General features: G+C 38.3%; 1 protein-coding gene across 4 annotated transcripts in view; it reads left to right on the plus strand.

Moving 5' to 3' along the window:
• Window positions 1–16,002, plus strand: part of Hibch (3-hydroxyisobutyryl-CoA hydrolase) — a 154,464-nt gene that overhangs the window by 96,396 nt on the left and 42,066 nt on the right. The window contains exon 4 of one of the 4 annotated variants that reach the window (XM_067762568.1): window positions 6,744–11,611. The exons of the other annotated variants lie outside the window; for them this stretch is intronic. The gene's annotated coding sequence lies outside the window, so the exon portion shown is untranslated. Of the gene's footprint in view, window positions 1–6,743; window positions 11,612–16,002 lie in introns of those variants that run through there. 4 annotated transcript variants of the gene reach the window in all.

The following is a 16,002-nucleotide window of genomic DNA, read 5'->3' on the forward strand; positions in this document are numbered from 1 at the left end:
TTGTATAATTATCCCAACATACGCGGTTTTCATATATTCTCATTTTGTGTCTTTCTTGAACGGGCATTTTGAAGCAGATCGTTTCATGGTCTGATATTCTATGGTTTTCTATATTTTTTATTTCAATTTTATCATTCTTACTATAAAGAAGGTATATTTTTGTCTGTGACACTTCTGTTACCCTTGTATTAAACTTAATTAGTTGGTGCATTGATGCTATCGCGAATGTATGATTTAGCTGGTTTGTGTACGTTGACTGTACATTCACATTTATGTTAAAATCGCCTATAATAATATTGTTTTCAGTTTCACAAAAATATTCTTCTAGCACCTCGCCCATATGGTTTATAAATTCAGCATCGCTTGTGTTTGGTGAGTGGTATACTACACCAATTTTCCATTTAATCGTATTTTTTAGGGTTTTAATCACAATACACCATAGGTTATTATTAATACTGTTATTAAATACTACTTTAAATTCGATCGATTAATGAATGTATATAAGGACACCACCTGTGTGTCGGCTATGCGAAACGCATTTAACGTGATTATATCCAATAATATTTATTTCTGTTTCACTTATATTCTTTGTGGTGTGGTTCTCAGCACATAACACAATACTGGGATTTTCTTCTTCAACCATTCTTTGGACTTCAGCTTTGTTTGCCGTAATACTGTTAGTATTGAGGTATATACACTTCAACTCTGCTTTATCTTTATTTTGTACTTTTATATCGGTACCTTCATTATTTCTTAATTGCTAATAACCGAGCTATTGTTTTTTTATTTGTAATTTATTGATATAGTATGCGCAGTCTTTATCAAATGTGTCGTGATTAATGTCTATTTCTAACTTCAACTTTTCTTTGGCCTTTATACAATGTAGGCATTTATTTATGGGAGTTTCTTCACGCGTTTTTGAGCTATGTTTTCCATGGCACCTATTGCAGGCTTCATCGCTTTTACAATCTGATACTCTATGATTGAAACCTTTACATTTGTAGCACATTAGTACGCTAATCGCGTCATACACTTTGCATCTTTCCCACCCGATGTTGATTCGCTCAGCTGCCAAAATATTGGAAAAGTCCTCTGTCAATTTCAAAGATTATATCTTGCACCATTGTGTTACCTCGTTTTCTCTCAATTTTTTTTTACAATTTTTAGTGAACTCTTGCTTACACATTAATTTTGATTTTTATGGTGTCTATTAGCACATCATTCTCGTATTTAAAAATTATGCCCGTGACTACAAAGCTTGGGCGAATCTGATCAGGCACTTTTATTTCGTATTCTCCACCAATGTAGTTTTCAATTGCTACTTTTATTTTTTCACGCTCATCATTATTTTCACTATGGATTACCATCACCCCATTATTTCTTGTTTCGATACTTGAAATCTTTAAGTTTTTCTGATCCACCTTGTTGTTCAGATCTTGCTTTGTTTTTTCACTTGTTTGTTTTCCTTTCGGTTTCACTATTATTGCGACATCTTTTTTAAGCTGTGGTACTTCACTCTTTTTATTATTATTTTTTATGGCATCTGCATATGACACTCTCTTTTCATTATTATTGCTGTTTATTTTTTTTATTTCAGTATGTACTTTTTCATTGTCTTTACCAATTAACTCTGCCTGCTTTTTCACTTCTTCAACCATATTCTATACCTTTTCACTGCCTTTGTCAATTAAATCAGTTTTATTTTTATAAGCTTTTATTTAGTTTCACTTTTGTTGTCTGTAATGGAATCTTGCAAGTTAAATTTGATACACTTCCCGGTGTCCGATTGAGCTGAAATTTTGCACACATGTATAACTCCGATGACAATGCAATATTACTTTGTTAGAATTCGGTAAATTAATCGATAACACAGTTATCGGTAAAGATTTGTATTTACTTTGGCATAACAGCCTAAGTCCCATACAAACCCGCCGGTACCTATCCGTGGATTGTGATATTTGGACGTGGTGAATCACGCGTGTCACGCGTGGTGAATCTCAGCGCTTGCGAAAAGCGGAGACACAACCCTCTGTTGTATTTCTGTGTATAACCAACATAGCTGAATTTTTTAAGGCTGTTTAACTCTGTAATCTTTTCTGTAATTTATTTTGCTTTTGGAAAAATTACCTATTTGAAAAAAACTGGCAGAAAAATATTGGCATAACAGCTTAAGTTAAATCAAGAATGGAAAAACTTGGAAAATTTGAGCAGATGTGGCAATTACGCGTGCCCGTTGAACGAAATATTGACAATCTATTGATAATCGCTAGGAAATTAGCGACATTCCATCAACTTAGCAGCACTTTAGCAATACTACTGTTATTATTTGGCCGCTCAAACACACCCATATTAATTGTGCATTAAATTTAAAATATACAACTCAAAAATGACTCCGGTTGTTATGTCCGCAGCATTTATTTGGTGCAAATACAACATAATAATTTACACGGCCAAAGCCATAATAATTTGCACGGGTCATCAATTCTTTCTCTGATTCAAAAGCTGAACTACCAGCGCTACTGCCATCAGCTCAGTGTCATCATTGCCAGTAGCGCCAATAACACCAAACTCGTGCCTGACACACAAAAGCCGTTTCACTCAATAGCGCAAGTGAAATGTACTACGCACTCACTACTAAGTAACGTCAAATATTCGATTGGAGTCATTTCGTCAATGAGCTACCATTGAGCTGGCACCGCATTGGCGCTGGCGCCATACAATTTACATCACTAAAATTGCACGAATGGCCAGGCTCATGACTTTGTTAATCCAGATCGTGAAAACGAAGACTCAAAGGAATGCAACCTTGCAAACAACAGCCGCCATTTTCAAAGTGTAAAAATTCTGTGATACAACGTACGCTAACGCCGTTAGGCTGTTATCGGTAAGTGTTGCATACTTTTCTGCGCACTTGATTTTGTTTTACAGATTTTTGGCGATGGAATTTTAGCTAAGCGAAAGTAGAATTTTATTTTAAAACAGATTTAACCCACAGATGAGAGATTTGCAATAAGTAGTTGTAAACTGAACGCGGCATAGGCAGAGTTAAGTTATTTAACACTGTTTGACATAATTTTATATGTGCTCTCTGTCAAAAATGCTTCAACTAACTTAGTCACATTTTATTTCAATTATGAATATGCCCCAATATATTCGGATTATGATATAATAAAATTAAAGAAAAAATAAAATTAAAGAAAAAAAACTTTTTTAAAAATAAGCTTTTATTATTGGCTAATAAAATTAACTAAAAAGTAAGTTGGTGCATTAAAAGAAATGGATAGAATGAGAAACGTTACAAATAACTAAGTAAAGATTACGTAACTAATTTAAACAATATTTTACCCTACTAAAATTTAAAAAAAATTTCTATTTAAATTAAATTTAAGAAAAAGGCTCTTCTAAGAACAAGCTTCTATTACTTGTTAATAAAACGAACTAAAAAGTAAAAAATAAAATTAAAGAAAAAAAAATTTTTTTTTTAAATAAGCTTTTATTATTGGTTAATAAAATTAACTAAAAAGTAAACAATAAATTGACTAAAGAAATATAAACTTTATAAGTTCATTGTAAGCTTTAACGATAATAAGGCTTTTTCGTCTGCGACAAAAGAATTCTATATTTTATATATTTTTAACATTAAAACTTTACACCTAAATTACACAAGTATACACGGTTTTGGATCTGGGCAACTAAAAGTGGTTTTGACTTAATTTATGACGCTGAATCCGAATCTGCATTCCGTTTTTTAAGATTGATTCTAGTTTTTCATATAGTCAATAAATTCATTTTTTAAGATTTTTGTCAAATAATATTCATTTTATTAACTTAAAAGTAACAAATCAGAAATGAAGATTGGTGGAACTTTGCCTTTTGTATTGTTTAGTATCTGTTTCGCGTATTAGAGTCCAACAATAGTCGCTCATCATGCCTTCATCCCAAAATCCTTGGTATCGTCTTTCAATGTTGGTTAGATCTTGGTGTAACCGCTCTCCCTGTTCGTCGCTCGTATCACCCAAGTTTTCGGGAAAAAAATCGAGATGGGAATGCAGAAAATGCATCTTTAGAGGCATCCGAGCTCCAATCTTGCGATAATTTTCCAACATATCGCCAATAATTTCCTCAAAATTAGGAGATTTGTGATTACCAAGAAAGTGGTGAAGGATATTTTGAAAAGATGACGAAGCGGCTGCTTCATCGGGCGTTAAACATTTTGTAAATTCTTTATCAGCCATTAGTTTTCTAATATCAGATCCGACAAATATTCCTTCTTTGATTTTTGCATATGCAATTTAGGAAACAACTTGACTAAGTACTGAAAACCCGGTCCTTCACGGTTTAATGCTTTGACGAAGTTCTTTATAAGACCAAGTTTAATGTGAAAATGTCTTGTGGATTTACAAGTGGTTCAGCGGAGACGTTTTGCTGTCCAGGCTCATATTGAGTACGACTTTGCCATTCTTTCCTCACATAATGATGAAGTGCCTCATTTCTGTTTCTGTATACAGTAACTTTTGTTCGAGAGTCTAGATTTTTCCATTGCTGCAGCCGTGATCCTAGCAACTCTGCTTTTTGTTTGGACAAATTCAAATCACGAATCAAATCGCTTAGTTCATCTTGCAAAATTAAATGTGGCCCTTCCATGACAAAGGGGGTGATGGAGTTAAAGTTTCCAGGACGTTTGCACTTATACTTCGATAAACTGGCAATGGATCATTAGCAGTACGTGGAACTGGCTTGGATACTGATGATATATCAGGATAATTATATTTTGCTAATTTTTTTTGCATTTATACCCGTAACTTTCATCAAACAAAAGTAGCAATCATCTTTATGGTTTTTAGGTTCTCTCCAGAGCGCTGGCATTAAAAAGGAAAAGTACTCACGTTCTCCCGATGACCACTTATACAGCTTTGTTTTGCATGCGTTACAAATAAATTTCGGTCTCCATGACTTACGAGTGTCTGCTACGCTGAAACCAAAGTAGTGCAGATACGCATCTTTGAGCGCATTTGTTATTATTTTGCCACTTTTTTTAATCATATAACCACCACAAACGTAACAAAAACACTTTGGATCAACTTTGCAACACTGTCTCTGCATTTTTATTTTTATATAATGGTGTTGATGGTTTAGAATATATTTTAATTCTGAGTCTTAAATTATTTTACATTTGCTTATATACTAAATCTTAAAACTATGTTCCTAAACGTAACTATACTTGTTTGTGTATCTAATGTTAGACAAAGGACTAATTTTAATGTCTTCTTAGTTTATTCTATTGTTTGCTTCTATTGTTCTATTGATTCTATTGTTTGTTTGTTCAAGGGCATTGCTTGAAACCATCTGTTTTGTATGAGGGTTGTTTATACTTATGTTTCCTCAAGTGGACTGTATGTGTGTACATATGCGTGTGTATGTGTGATAGGTTTAGGTACCTTATCCTGTTTGTTTTGTAAGTATGTATGTATGACAATATTATCTTAAATTCTATTGGACTGTATAAATTTACTTATTTAAGAGCGGCGTGGTTATATGTTCATACTTTTATGAACATTCTGCCATTTTTACTTACTTATCAAGCAGTGCCACGATTTAAAAGCTGCTATAACAGCACAATGGTGCTATCATGCGAGATCTCGGAAACTAGAATCAATCTTGAAAAACCGAATGCAGATTCGAATTCAGCATATCAAATATAGTTAAGAATCGCTCTTATCTGCTCAGATCCAAAAGTTGACCTGAATTTGTAAACTTGTGTTATTAAACCTTACAGTTTATATCACAGTCCTAATTGTTCTAATAAAAGCGTGTTACATTGCGATAGCAAGAAAAGGAGATCCTAAATGTTCTTAATTATACCATCAAAATTCAACACGTTTTTTATTAGAACAATTAGAACTGTGATATAAACTGTAAGGTTTAATAATTTAGGTGTAAAGTTTTAATGTTAAAATATATAATTATGTACAATATAGAATTCTTTTGTCGCAGACGAAAAAGCCTAATTATCGTTAAAGCTTACAATGAACTTATAAAGTGTTATATTTCTTTAGAGTCAATTTATTGTTTACTTTTTAGTTAATTTTATTAACCAATAATAAAAGCTTATTTTTAAAAAAGTTTTTTTTTTTTTTCTTTAATTTTTTTATCTCTTCAACCATGGAATATAAACTTTTCATTTCACCTATTTTCTTTTCAAATTGCTTTTGCGATTTTCTATCATCGCAGAACGTTGAGTGTAACGACTCTCAACTGCTTCCAATAGAGCTTTTATTTCATTTTGGCTTGTTTTCATTACACTTTCAAACTCAAGCTTATAATCACTTAAAATTGAGTTATTTTTTCTTTCACATTAACCTGGATCTCTTGTAACACAAAGTCAACGTCGTGTGTTACACATTCATCACACATAAACCGAACCATATTGTTTTTCTCGCCAATAATTTTTGAGCTGTATTTATCAACTCCTGAGCATTGAACGATGTCATGGTATATTTTACCACACACACCTTCGCACGTTATACCACTTTCCCCTCTGATACTACCATTGCATTTAGCACACACACCCATAATTTGCCTCTTTTTCGTTTGTTTATCCGCGTTTGTGGTTTAATTAATTTTATTTGAGCACTTTTAAATTAATAATATAGATTAAAATTGTTTAAATATAAAATAGTTTCACTTTAATTTTAACAAAATTATTATAAAACACTTATTGAGTCTCTATCTCACAATTGCAGCGATATTCAACATTTTTTAGGAGCGTTTTACTACTATTTTAGTTAACTTTTCCAGAGCAGAATTTTGTACGTCCATACCGCGCAAATTACCACTCAGACGTTCCTACAAGTGTGACAGCATTTCCTATCGCGCCTCTTGATCTTTATTGGAACCCTTGAAGATGGAGTTGACGTCTAAACTGTTACCCTCAAAAAAATATAACGAGACCTCCATTACCTTCGTGTTAAAGCTACCAACAGTGCTTTCGTATGCAGATTTGAGAAACAGAAGAGCACTAGCTTTCTGCCTTATAACGTCACAGAACCTCCTTCGTAAGCACAATCAGGAAAACAAATCCGTAGAAGCTGGGCGACAAAACCCGAAGAATTGTGAATCAAAACCGGCCAAATAATTATATTTTTAGCATCGATATGCACACTTACAAATCCCAAAGACCAAATTTCCACAAAAAACAAATCAAATTATGCGTCTGTACAACTTAACATCCTCGATAACGTACCCTGGGTATTTCTCCGGGGCCTTTCTTATATCTGCCATCTTTGCTTTAATCCATTTGCACTCGGCTTTTTCGTCATCCATCGTCAACGTACCCAACTGCTTGCCCATCGGTTGCCTTGATAATGCATCTGCCACAACGTTCAACTTTCCTTTTCGGTACTGTACGTCAAATGAGTATTGCTGTAGTTCCAGCGCCCATCTCGCGATCCGACCAGTCGGACTCTATCGCATTAAACCCTTTCAACGCTGATCTGTTATTACTGTAAACGTGTACCCTTCTACGTACGGCCTCATTTTTCGTATTGCCCAAACTATTGCCAAACACTCTTTCTGTCGGTGAGTAGTTCATCTCTGTCTTTTTAACCTGCGGCTTGCGTATGCTATTACTCACTCTTCGTCGCCTGACACTTGCGTAAGTACTGCGCCAAGACCAAAATCACTTGCATCCGTCCGTAAACTAAACTTCCTCGAAAAATCTGGACAAGCGAGTACCGGTGCCTGCGTCAGTGCTGCCTTAAGTGCTTCGAATGCTGATTGCTGCTCTTCAGACCACCTCCACTTCTACCTTTCTTAAGCATCGATGTTAGCGGGTCTGAGACTTGTGAGAAATCCGGCACGAATCTTCTATACCACGACACGACCCCTAGAAAACGTCGTAACTCTCTTATGTTCTTCGGTGGTTCCAGTTCTTTGATGGCTGCTATCTTGTCTGGGTCAGTATGGATGCTTTCCTCGCTAACGACATGACCTAGATATTTCAAACTTTTCTTAAAAAACTCACATTTTTCCGGGTTTATCCTCAGGTTCGCTCTATGCAGTCTTCGAAATACTTCTGTTAAAAGTGCTATGTGCTCTTCCAATGTTTTGCTTGTAATAATATCGTCAAGATAAGCAAACGCGTATGGTTCCAATTCTGGTCCTATGACACGGTCAAGTGGTCTCTGGAAAGTTGCTGTGGCTGAGTGAAAGCCAAATGGCATTACCCTCCATTGGTATAGTCCACGTCCAGATACTGTGAATGTGGTATATTGCTTGCTTCCAAAGGGATTTGCCAATATCCATTTTTCAAATCGAGGCTACTGATAAATCTCGCGCTTCTTAATTTGTCCAAGATATTTTGTATACTTGGTGACAGTAGTCCACGCAGAGTCTCCATTTGCCATTCTTCTTCTTTGCCAAAACTATGGGTGCGCTGTGCGGGCTATTCGATGGTTCGATGCAACCTTTTTCGAGCAGCTCGTCGATTTCCTTGTTGATAACTTCTTGCATTTTCGGATTCTTCGGATAGTACCTTTGCTGAATTGGACGGTCGTCTCTCATAACTATTTTGTGTGTGGCCACGTTGGATACTCCTGACATCTTTGCGAACACCTGTAATTCTTGGTTGAGAAATTTACTCACCGAATCCTCTGTCTTGCTAGTTATTATCGCCGCCATTGGGTTGTGTTTCTTGAAGTCTTCGCTATTCGTTTCGACCATAGTTGTACATGTCACTACCTCTTGCTTCCGTTCGTCTACTCTCAACGTTATTTCTTAACCACCACATCTCATCTCCAGGTTTACCTTCGCCAGATAGTCCGTGCCTATTACCACCTCATCGCCCAGTCCCGGTAGGACTAGCATCTCTTTCCGCTGTACTTTACCACCCATTATTAATTCTGCATCTACCGCTTCTTTGATTATTATTGCTCTGCCATCGCCCATTCTTACTCGCGTCTTTACTTCCTTGAATTTGCCAGCTTTTAATCGTTTCGCCATTGCACCACTTATAAAGCTCCTCGTCGCTCCCGTGTTAATCGCTGCTACCACTTCTTCTCCGTTCACATACGTTGTTACCAATATGCGGCGCTTTGTGTATTTGAACATGTATAATTTCTCCGAGGTTGCACTTCCGAAGACCGCATCCGTCGGTTCCAATGTGGTCTCTGGTCGTTTGCCTGTGGCTTACGACAACAATCACGCGTGATCAGGCCTATCTTACCACATGTTCAGCAAAATTCTCTTATGCCTCGGCACCCGTATGAAAAGTGACCACCTCTTCCGCATGGCCGTTCTTGTGTTTACATATTCTTGTTGTGGCTCTGGCCTCTGCTGTTGTTGGGCTTCTACTCGCTCCTCCTGTCTTTGTTCTGCCTGGAGACACTGGTACTGACCTTCTTGACGCCGTTGTATGAATGGCCTTGTCGCATTGGTTCCGTGTCAGGAGTAATATTTTCAGTCTTTAGCTAAACTTACCAGCTCCTCAAGATTGCTGACCTCGCTCCGCTTTATATATAGTTGATAATTTTTGCGCGAGTTTCTGTAGATGCGGGTTAGTTTCTGCTCCTCGATGTAGCCCGCGTGACGCATGAGTCCTTGTAGTACTAAGACATAATCTTTAAATAGCTCACCTTGTCGTTGTGCGCGCATTCGAATTTCATCCTCCAATTGCTCTAAGTATCGGGAGCTTGAGAAGAACTTCAGGAAGTCCTTCTTGAAGGCGTCCCACTCTTGCCAGTGCCGGTTGTTATTCCTATACCATACCAACCCTTTGTCCTTCAACAACTCCGGCAGCGCTTTCGGAATTGTGTCGCGGTTGATTTCATACCCATCTGCTTGCTCCTCCTACTCTTTCGATGAATCCTAGGGGATCTTTGCCTCCGTCGAAATTTAATCCCCATCCCCAATATCCACAGACCATAATACTCCTTGTTGACTACAGTGCATATGTATTTGCACGCATACCGTGCTTTCCAGCATTCGCTTTGACTATTGTGTGTTTGTACATTTGTTTGTTGTCACCTGATTCTAACGTTGCGTTTGCTTTGCTCAATGATTTTGCCTTCTGTTGTACGGCGTGCGTAAGTATGTATAGCAAAAAGCCAATTAGTAGCGGCGCTTATTTTTGACGACTTGCTGCTGAGCTCCGTTCACTTAAGTTATTAGGTATGTTGTATTTGTAGCTGGGTGCATTGGATTTGGCGTGTGCAAAGGGTTGGTTGACCGATGCATTTTTATGTTTTGTGTGTATCCACTTCTCTTCCAAATATTCAGTACATGTTAGGGTGATCCTATATTTAAAATTTATGTGGGCGGAAATGTAAATATTTTGCTTGCATGCAAAAGTACGCAAGTCTAATTTGTACTTCAACGAATATATATATTTTAGAGTATAATTCATTAATATATATGTACATTTCGGGTACTTCATGAAAATGTATAAACAATAGATTCAAAGTTATAAATTCAAATATTAGGTATATTACAAAGTGTATGTTATGAAAATGTATATGTATATGTGGTGAGGGTACAAAGCCCTCGGCTTTGGGGTCCTCACACCACTAGTTATGATACTTCTTTTGTCCGTTGTACCAGGGGGCAAGCCCCGCATATACACATTCTGTGCCCTTTTAGCATTCAACGTAACAAATTAAACATCTGCCACTCACTGCAGACTTTAGAGGTACACTTTTTCTCAACATCCCTTGAGAAATCCACTGTAGGGCATGATAATGGGGCCATGCTAGAACAACAGGATTTTTCGTGTATTTTTTTGTCCAAAATTCCCAAATACGTCAAAAGAATTTGAGTGGAACTACCTTCTTTTTTATACCATGATACAAACTTCAGACAGAAATTGGATTCTTAAACATAAATTTGATATTTTGTAAAAAAAAAATTAGTATACATAGTAGGGTGGGTAAAATTTATTGTTGAAAAGCACATCCAGTTTCTGAATCTATGGGTCATACTATGAATTTCAAGCCTCCCTAATTTTGTTACAAAATAGATTCAGAAACTGGATGTGCACCTGAAGTTCTTTTTCCCCCATACAATTTGCTCTAATACATAGTGTAAGCTAGGCAATTTATTAAATTGGTTTCTGAAATTAGCGAAAATAATAACTGACAAAATCAGCCATTACTTGCTTAAAGATTTTCAGTTTTGCTGTAACGAAGCAGAAGTTGAAATACAAATTATTCGAAAAAGTCTCAAGGTCGATAAATTTACTAATATTTGAAAAAATTGTTTAATAAGTTTTGTTGTTATTTTTGTACACATCATTTCCAATACACTTAAGTATGTGAAAACAATAAGTCAATGCATTTATTTACGAATTGTTGTATCTTATTATTGAAATACAAGGAAAATAAACCAAATTACGTTTAATTATGCCAATTTTACACAAAGGCTTAATGAAATAATTAGCCAAGTTTCTTGCATAAAATAAATTAATTATCTCATTATTGCTTTATTGAATGCCTAATCGAGTAAAAAATCCAGTCGGCTTTGCTTGGTGCTTCGATTTTTATTGTCAATGTAACAAATGACAATGGCGGAACGATACAAGGTGGCAGCATAGTGACATACCTACAAACATAAATAAAAATTCCATGTACTTTGTTTTTGTAAATTCGATGGACAAATGTCAAAATCGTACGCGCCGGAAGTTGATGTATCAAATCAAATAAAAAAGTTTATAATGAGCTGTCCCATGCTGCCACCTTGTATCATTCCGTCATGCAAATGACAATCAAAAATAAATTATTTTCAATAATTTCCGAAAAATAGAAAAACACGAAAAAAATCAAAATTTAATTTTCGCTGCATTTGCTGCAAAAGATATTTCTTTTTCGAAAATAGGCACATATTTGGTTAGGTGCAACATTTATGGGTAGTTGCGCATGCATTTTATTTTGATTGTATTTATAGTTTAGAAGGAAACGGCTGCTTTCCATTTTAACTATTTTTTGTAAAAACGAAATATTTTTTGGGGCTGCTGACAGATGTTCGCTTAATGAAGCAAAAGGCCCTGTATGAAAAGGGAAACTTAATTATTTCATTAAATAAAATAAGTTTCTGTGTGAAAACGGTATAAGACTATTTACAAAACTGTTATAATCTCATCAGAGAATAGAAATTTAAAAATATTATAGCGTTATATATTAACCAATTCACAATTGAATGGTCAAAGCATTGTAAATATCTATTTGTCTGAGCTAGAAAAAATTTACTGTAAAACAATAAATCGTCGGCTTAGAGTGTAAACCCGCTAACCGACATAAAAAAAAAAATACATGCCAGGCAAACAACTATTTGAGTTTTTTATGAAAATCATATTGAAGTAAGCTTGTAATCTATGTATGTAACTGTTTTACTTTATGTGTGCTCAGAATTTGATAATTGATAACTCTTTTGCCTGCCTGCTCTTCTCAACTTCATCAAAATCATTTTTGGAAAAAATATTATTTAGCAGGTTTACAGTCTAAGCCGACGTAATATAATATATAAGACTGTCCGGGCTATACAAATTTGGGCTCCGGGCACTTGTTAGCAGATTTCGGCATAAATAAAATTTCATGAAATAAATCTATCCATTTTTTGTAAATAACCGACAAAAATTAGATTCTGCCAAAGTCTGCTTGAAAGCTTGTTAAATAGAATAAAAAATAAAACTAGTATATTTAAGAATAAAATTTTTTTTAATATGAAATAGCTCTGCTGTGCAAAAAACCAATTGATTCCTCTCCGAGTTTAAAGCGAGCAAATAAAAGAAAATATTTTCGTTTATACTACTTAAGAAACTGATTATTAAATTTAAAAAAAAAAAACCTTAAAAATGTCTTAGCTTTTTTTTATTATGAACTGAACTGAATGTGCTTATTCTTCTACAGGCCTGTCAAAACAGTGCTCTCAGCACTGCTACGGGTTGTCTTTTTATGACTGAAGAAGTCATCTCGACAAGCCTTATGAGAAAATACGGCACCTGAGAACTCGGCCGTATGAAGACAAAAAAATTCGCTTCCCAAGGCAGTCGGTTCAATGTACCGGAGCGACTCGGGATTTTTCCCGACCAAGGACTGTCATTTCAGTGTGACCCCATTTAATTTGTTTCGTCCCTCCCACAAATTGTCATCCTCCCAGCAGCTCCTTGCAGCAGGACTGCTACATATTCTCTTACTCCGGGAAGGTATCGAACCCAATCCGGGTCCGTCTCCTGACCCCGGTCATGAGAAATAGTTTTGCTGCATTTGCCAGAAAAGAATCTTTTTAGGACGGTCATACTCTGTTCAGTGTGTCTCGTGCAAGGGATGGTTGCATCGGACAGGTTGTTCTGGGCTTGATCCCAAAACCCGACGTCCACGTAACTTTTATAAATCTTTTGTGGCTCCTTGCTGCTCACGCCCAAGGGCGTCCCGTAGTCTACGCCTAAGCGTATCCCCACTACCTTCCAGCAGCTTCGCTGCTCAGCAAGCCACAACAAGTACCCGCTGCTGCTCGCGCCCCACGGCGCCAACAACTCAAACAGCTGATACCACTCATAACTACTACCTTCGTAGTAGAGCTGGTATCAATGCTGAGCATCAGCCCCTGCCCTCGTCTTCTTCTCCCCCCCCCCCCCCCCCCCTCTTTTCTGGCAGCAATCGTGCAGGTCAGGGAAACAGACTCTTAGTCCCTGCCTCCGTTTGCACCGTCTGCCAGCACAGAATATATAGGTTTGCGAAATCGGCTCAATGCAGCTCCTGCCTTGGGTGGTGCCACTTTCCTAGATGTTCTGGTCTCCGCGACGGCAACCCCTCGACGGGCTTCATCGCGCCATGTTGCCAGGTCGCAAACCCAAATCATCCGGGTACCCCAATGCTTGCAGAAGGGCGCCCAGTCCCAAGGCCACAACAGCAATTGCGTCCTGGCCTTCCACAACCTAGGCGTAGTCACCCGTCACTTACCCCTAGAGTAGCGGCGTCACCCCTCATGCACTTCAAAATTCTGCAGTTCAACTGTAATGGACTAACTGGGAAGATTACGGAGATAGTCGATTTCATGAAGCGGCACAACATCCGCATTGCTGCGATTCAAGAGACTAAACTCACAGCAAGATCTGCATTGCAGACCTGCTCTGGTTATAATGTCCACAGGAAAGACCGCGAGAGCGGAAATGGAGGCGGCCTCGCGTTTATTATACACCACTCTGTGCAATATTATATATTTGATCCTGGCATCGACCGCAGGGACAATGTCTTAGAACGTCAAGGCCTATCTGTCCGGTCAGGCGATGCAAATCTAGCGATGCAAATCTAGAAATCATCAACATCTACATCCCTCCTGTCACCTGTTGCCCCAGTGGATACCGCCCTAATATCGAGGTCTTACTCACTGGCAACAATCGCATTATCTTAGGCGATTTCAATACCCATCACGACCTATGGCATTCAAGCTTGCGGGCGGACAGTAGGGGTGAGATGTTGGCGGATCAAATAGACGAAACGACGTTCTGCACAATAAACGGAGACGCCCCCACACGTATGGTAGGAAGCTGTCATAGCTCGCCAGATATCTCAATCGTGAGCGCAGAACTCGTAAACTGCGTCAACTGGCAGCCGATGGTAACACTGGCATCCGACCACCTGCCCATACTTATTTCGTTCGAGCGCACCGCCGACTTCATCGTCACCGAAAAACCCACTTTCATAAACTTCAAAAAAGGAAAGTGGGAAGAATATAAATCTGCAACAGACAGAAGCTTTGCTGCCCTCCCTATCCCGACTGATGCCCGCCAAGGGGAGCGTGCCTTCCGTAAGGTCATTGAATCCGCTTCGGCACATTTCATTCCCGCCGGGAGAATTCCCGAAATCCGGCCCCACTTCCCGGCGGAGGCCGCGAGCTTAGCGAGGGAACGCGACCTTATAAGACAGCTTGATCCAGGCGACCCCCAAATAAGGGATATAAACCAACGCATCAGATTGCTTGTGGACGAACACAAGCGGGCGAAATGGGAAGAGCACCTAAGAGGTTGTAAACTCTACCGGCGTAGGTAAACTTTGGTCCACCGTAAAGTCCCTATCAAATCCGACTAAGCACAAAGACAAAGTTTCCATCGCCTTTGGCGATAAGGTGCTGTCGGATGCGAAAAAATGCGCGAGCGCTTTCTGCCGACAATATATAATGCATCCTACGGTCGACAAAGATAGACGGAGAGCCAATAGACACGCACATAAACACAAACTCAGCGCGTCACCAATTACCATCACCGCTAGAGAGGTTGAGGACGCCATTGGTCGCGCTAAACCATCCAAAGCAGTGGGCCCAGACGTCATAGCCATGCCGATGCTTAAAAACCTAGGGAAAGAGGGTTTCAAGTATTTAGCGCATGTCTTCAACCTGTCTCTTTCCACCTTTGTCATACCCGAGAAATGGAAAATGGCCAAGGTGGTCCCGCTACTAAAGCCTGGGAAACCAGCTAACGTAGGTGAGTCATATCGTCCGATATCTCTCCTATCGCCAGTGGCAAAGACGCTTGAAGCCATTTTGCTCCCTTATTTCCAAGCACATTTGCAGCTAGCCCCTCATCAGCATGGCTTCAGAAAACTCCATAGCACTACCTCCGCGCTAAATGTCATTAGCACCCAGGTAAATTGCGGTTTGAATCAAGATCCCCACCATAGAACAGTACTCGTAGCGTTAGACCTATCAAAAGCTTTTGATACGGTCAACCATGGCTCGTTACTGCAAGACCTTGAAGGGTCTACCCTTCCCCCATGTCTTAAAAGGTGGACCGCAAATTATCTGGGTGGTCGGCAGGCATCGGTGCAATTCAGAAACGAAACATCAAAACAAAGGAGAATTAAACAAGGGGTGCCACAGGGTGGTGTCCTATCCCCGCTTTTGTTCAATTTCTACATATCTAAGCTACCTTCACCACCGGAAGGAGTCACAATCGTTTCCTACGCCGATGACTGCACAATAATGGCCACAGGCCCAGGCCCAGAGATCGATGAGCTA

The sequence above is a fragment of the Eurosta solidaginis genome, chromosome 1, assembly GCF_040869045.1.
Source record: "Eurosta solidaginis isolate ZX-2024a chromosome 1, ASM4086904v1, whole genome shotgun sequence".
Classification (NCBI taxonomy): Eukaryota; Metazoa; Arthropoda; class Insecta; order Diptera; family Tephritidae; genus Eurosta; species Eurosta solidaginis.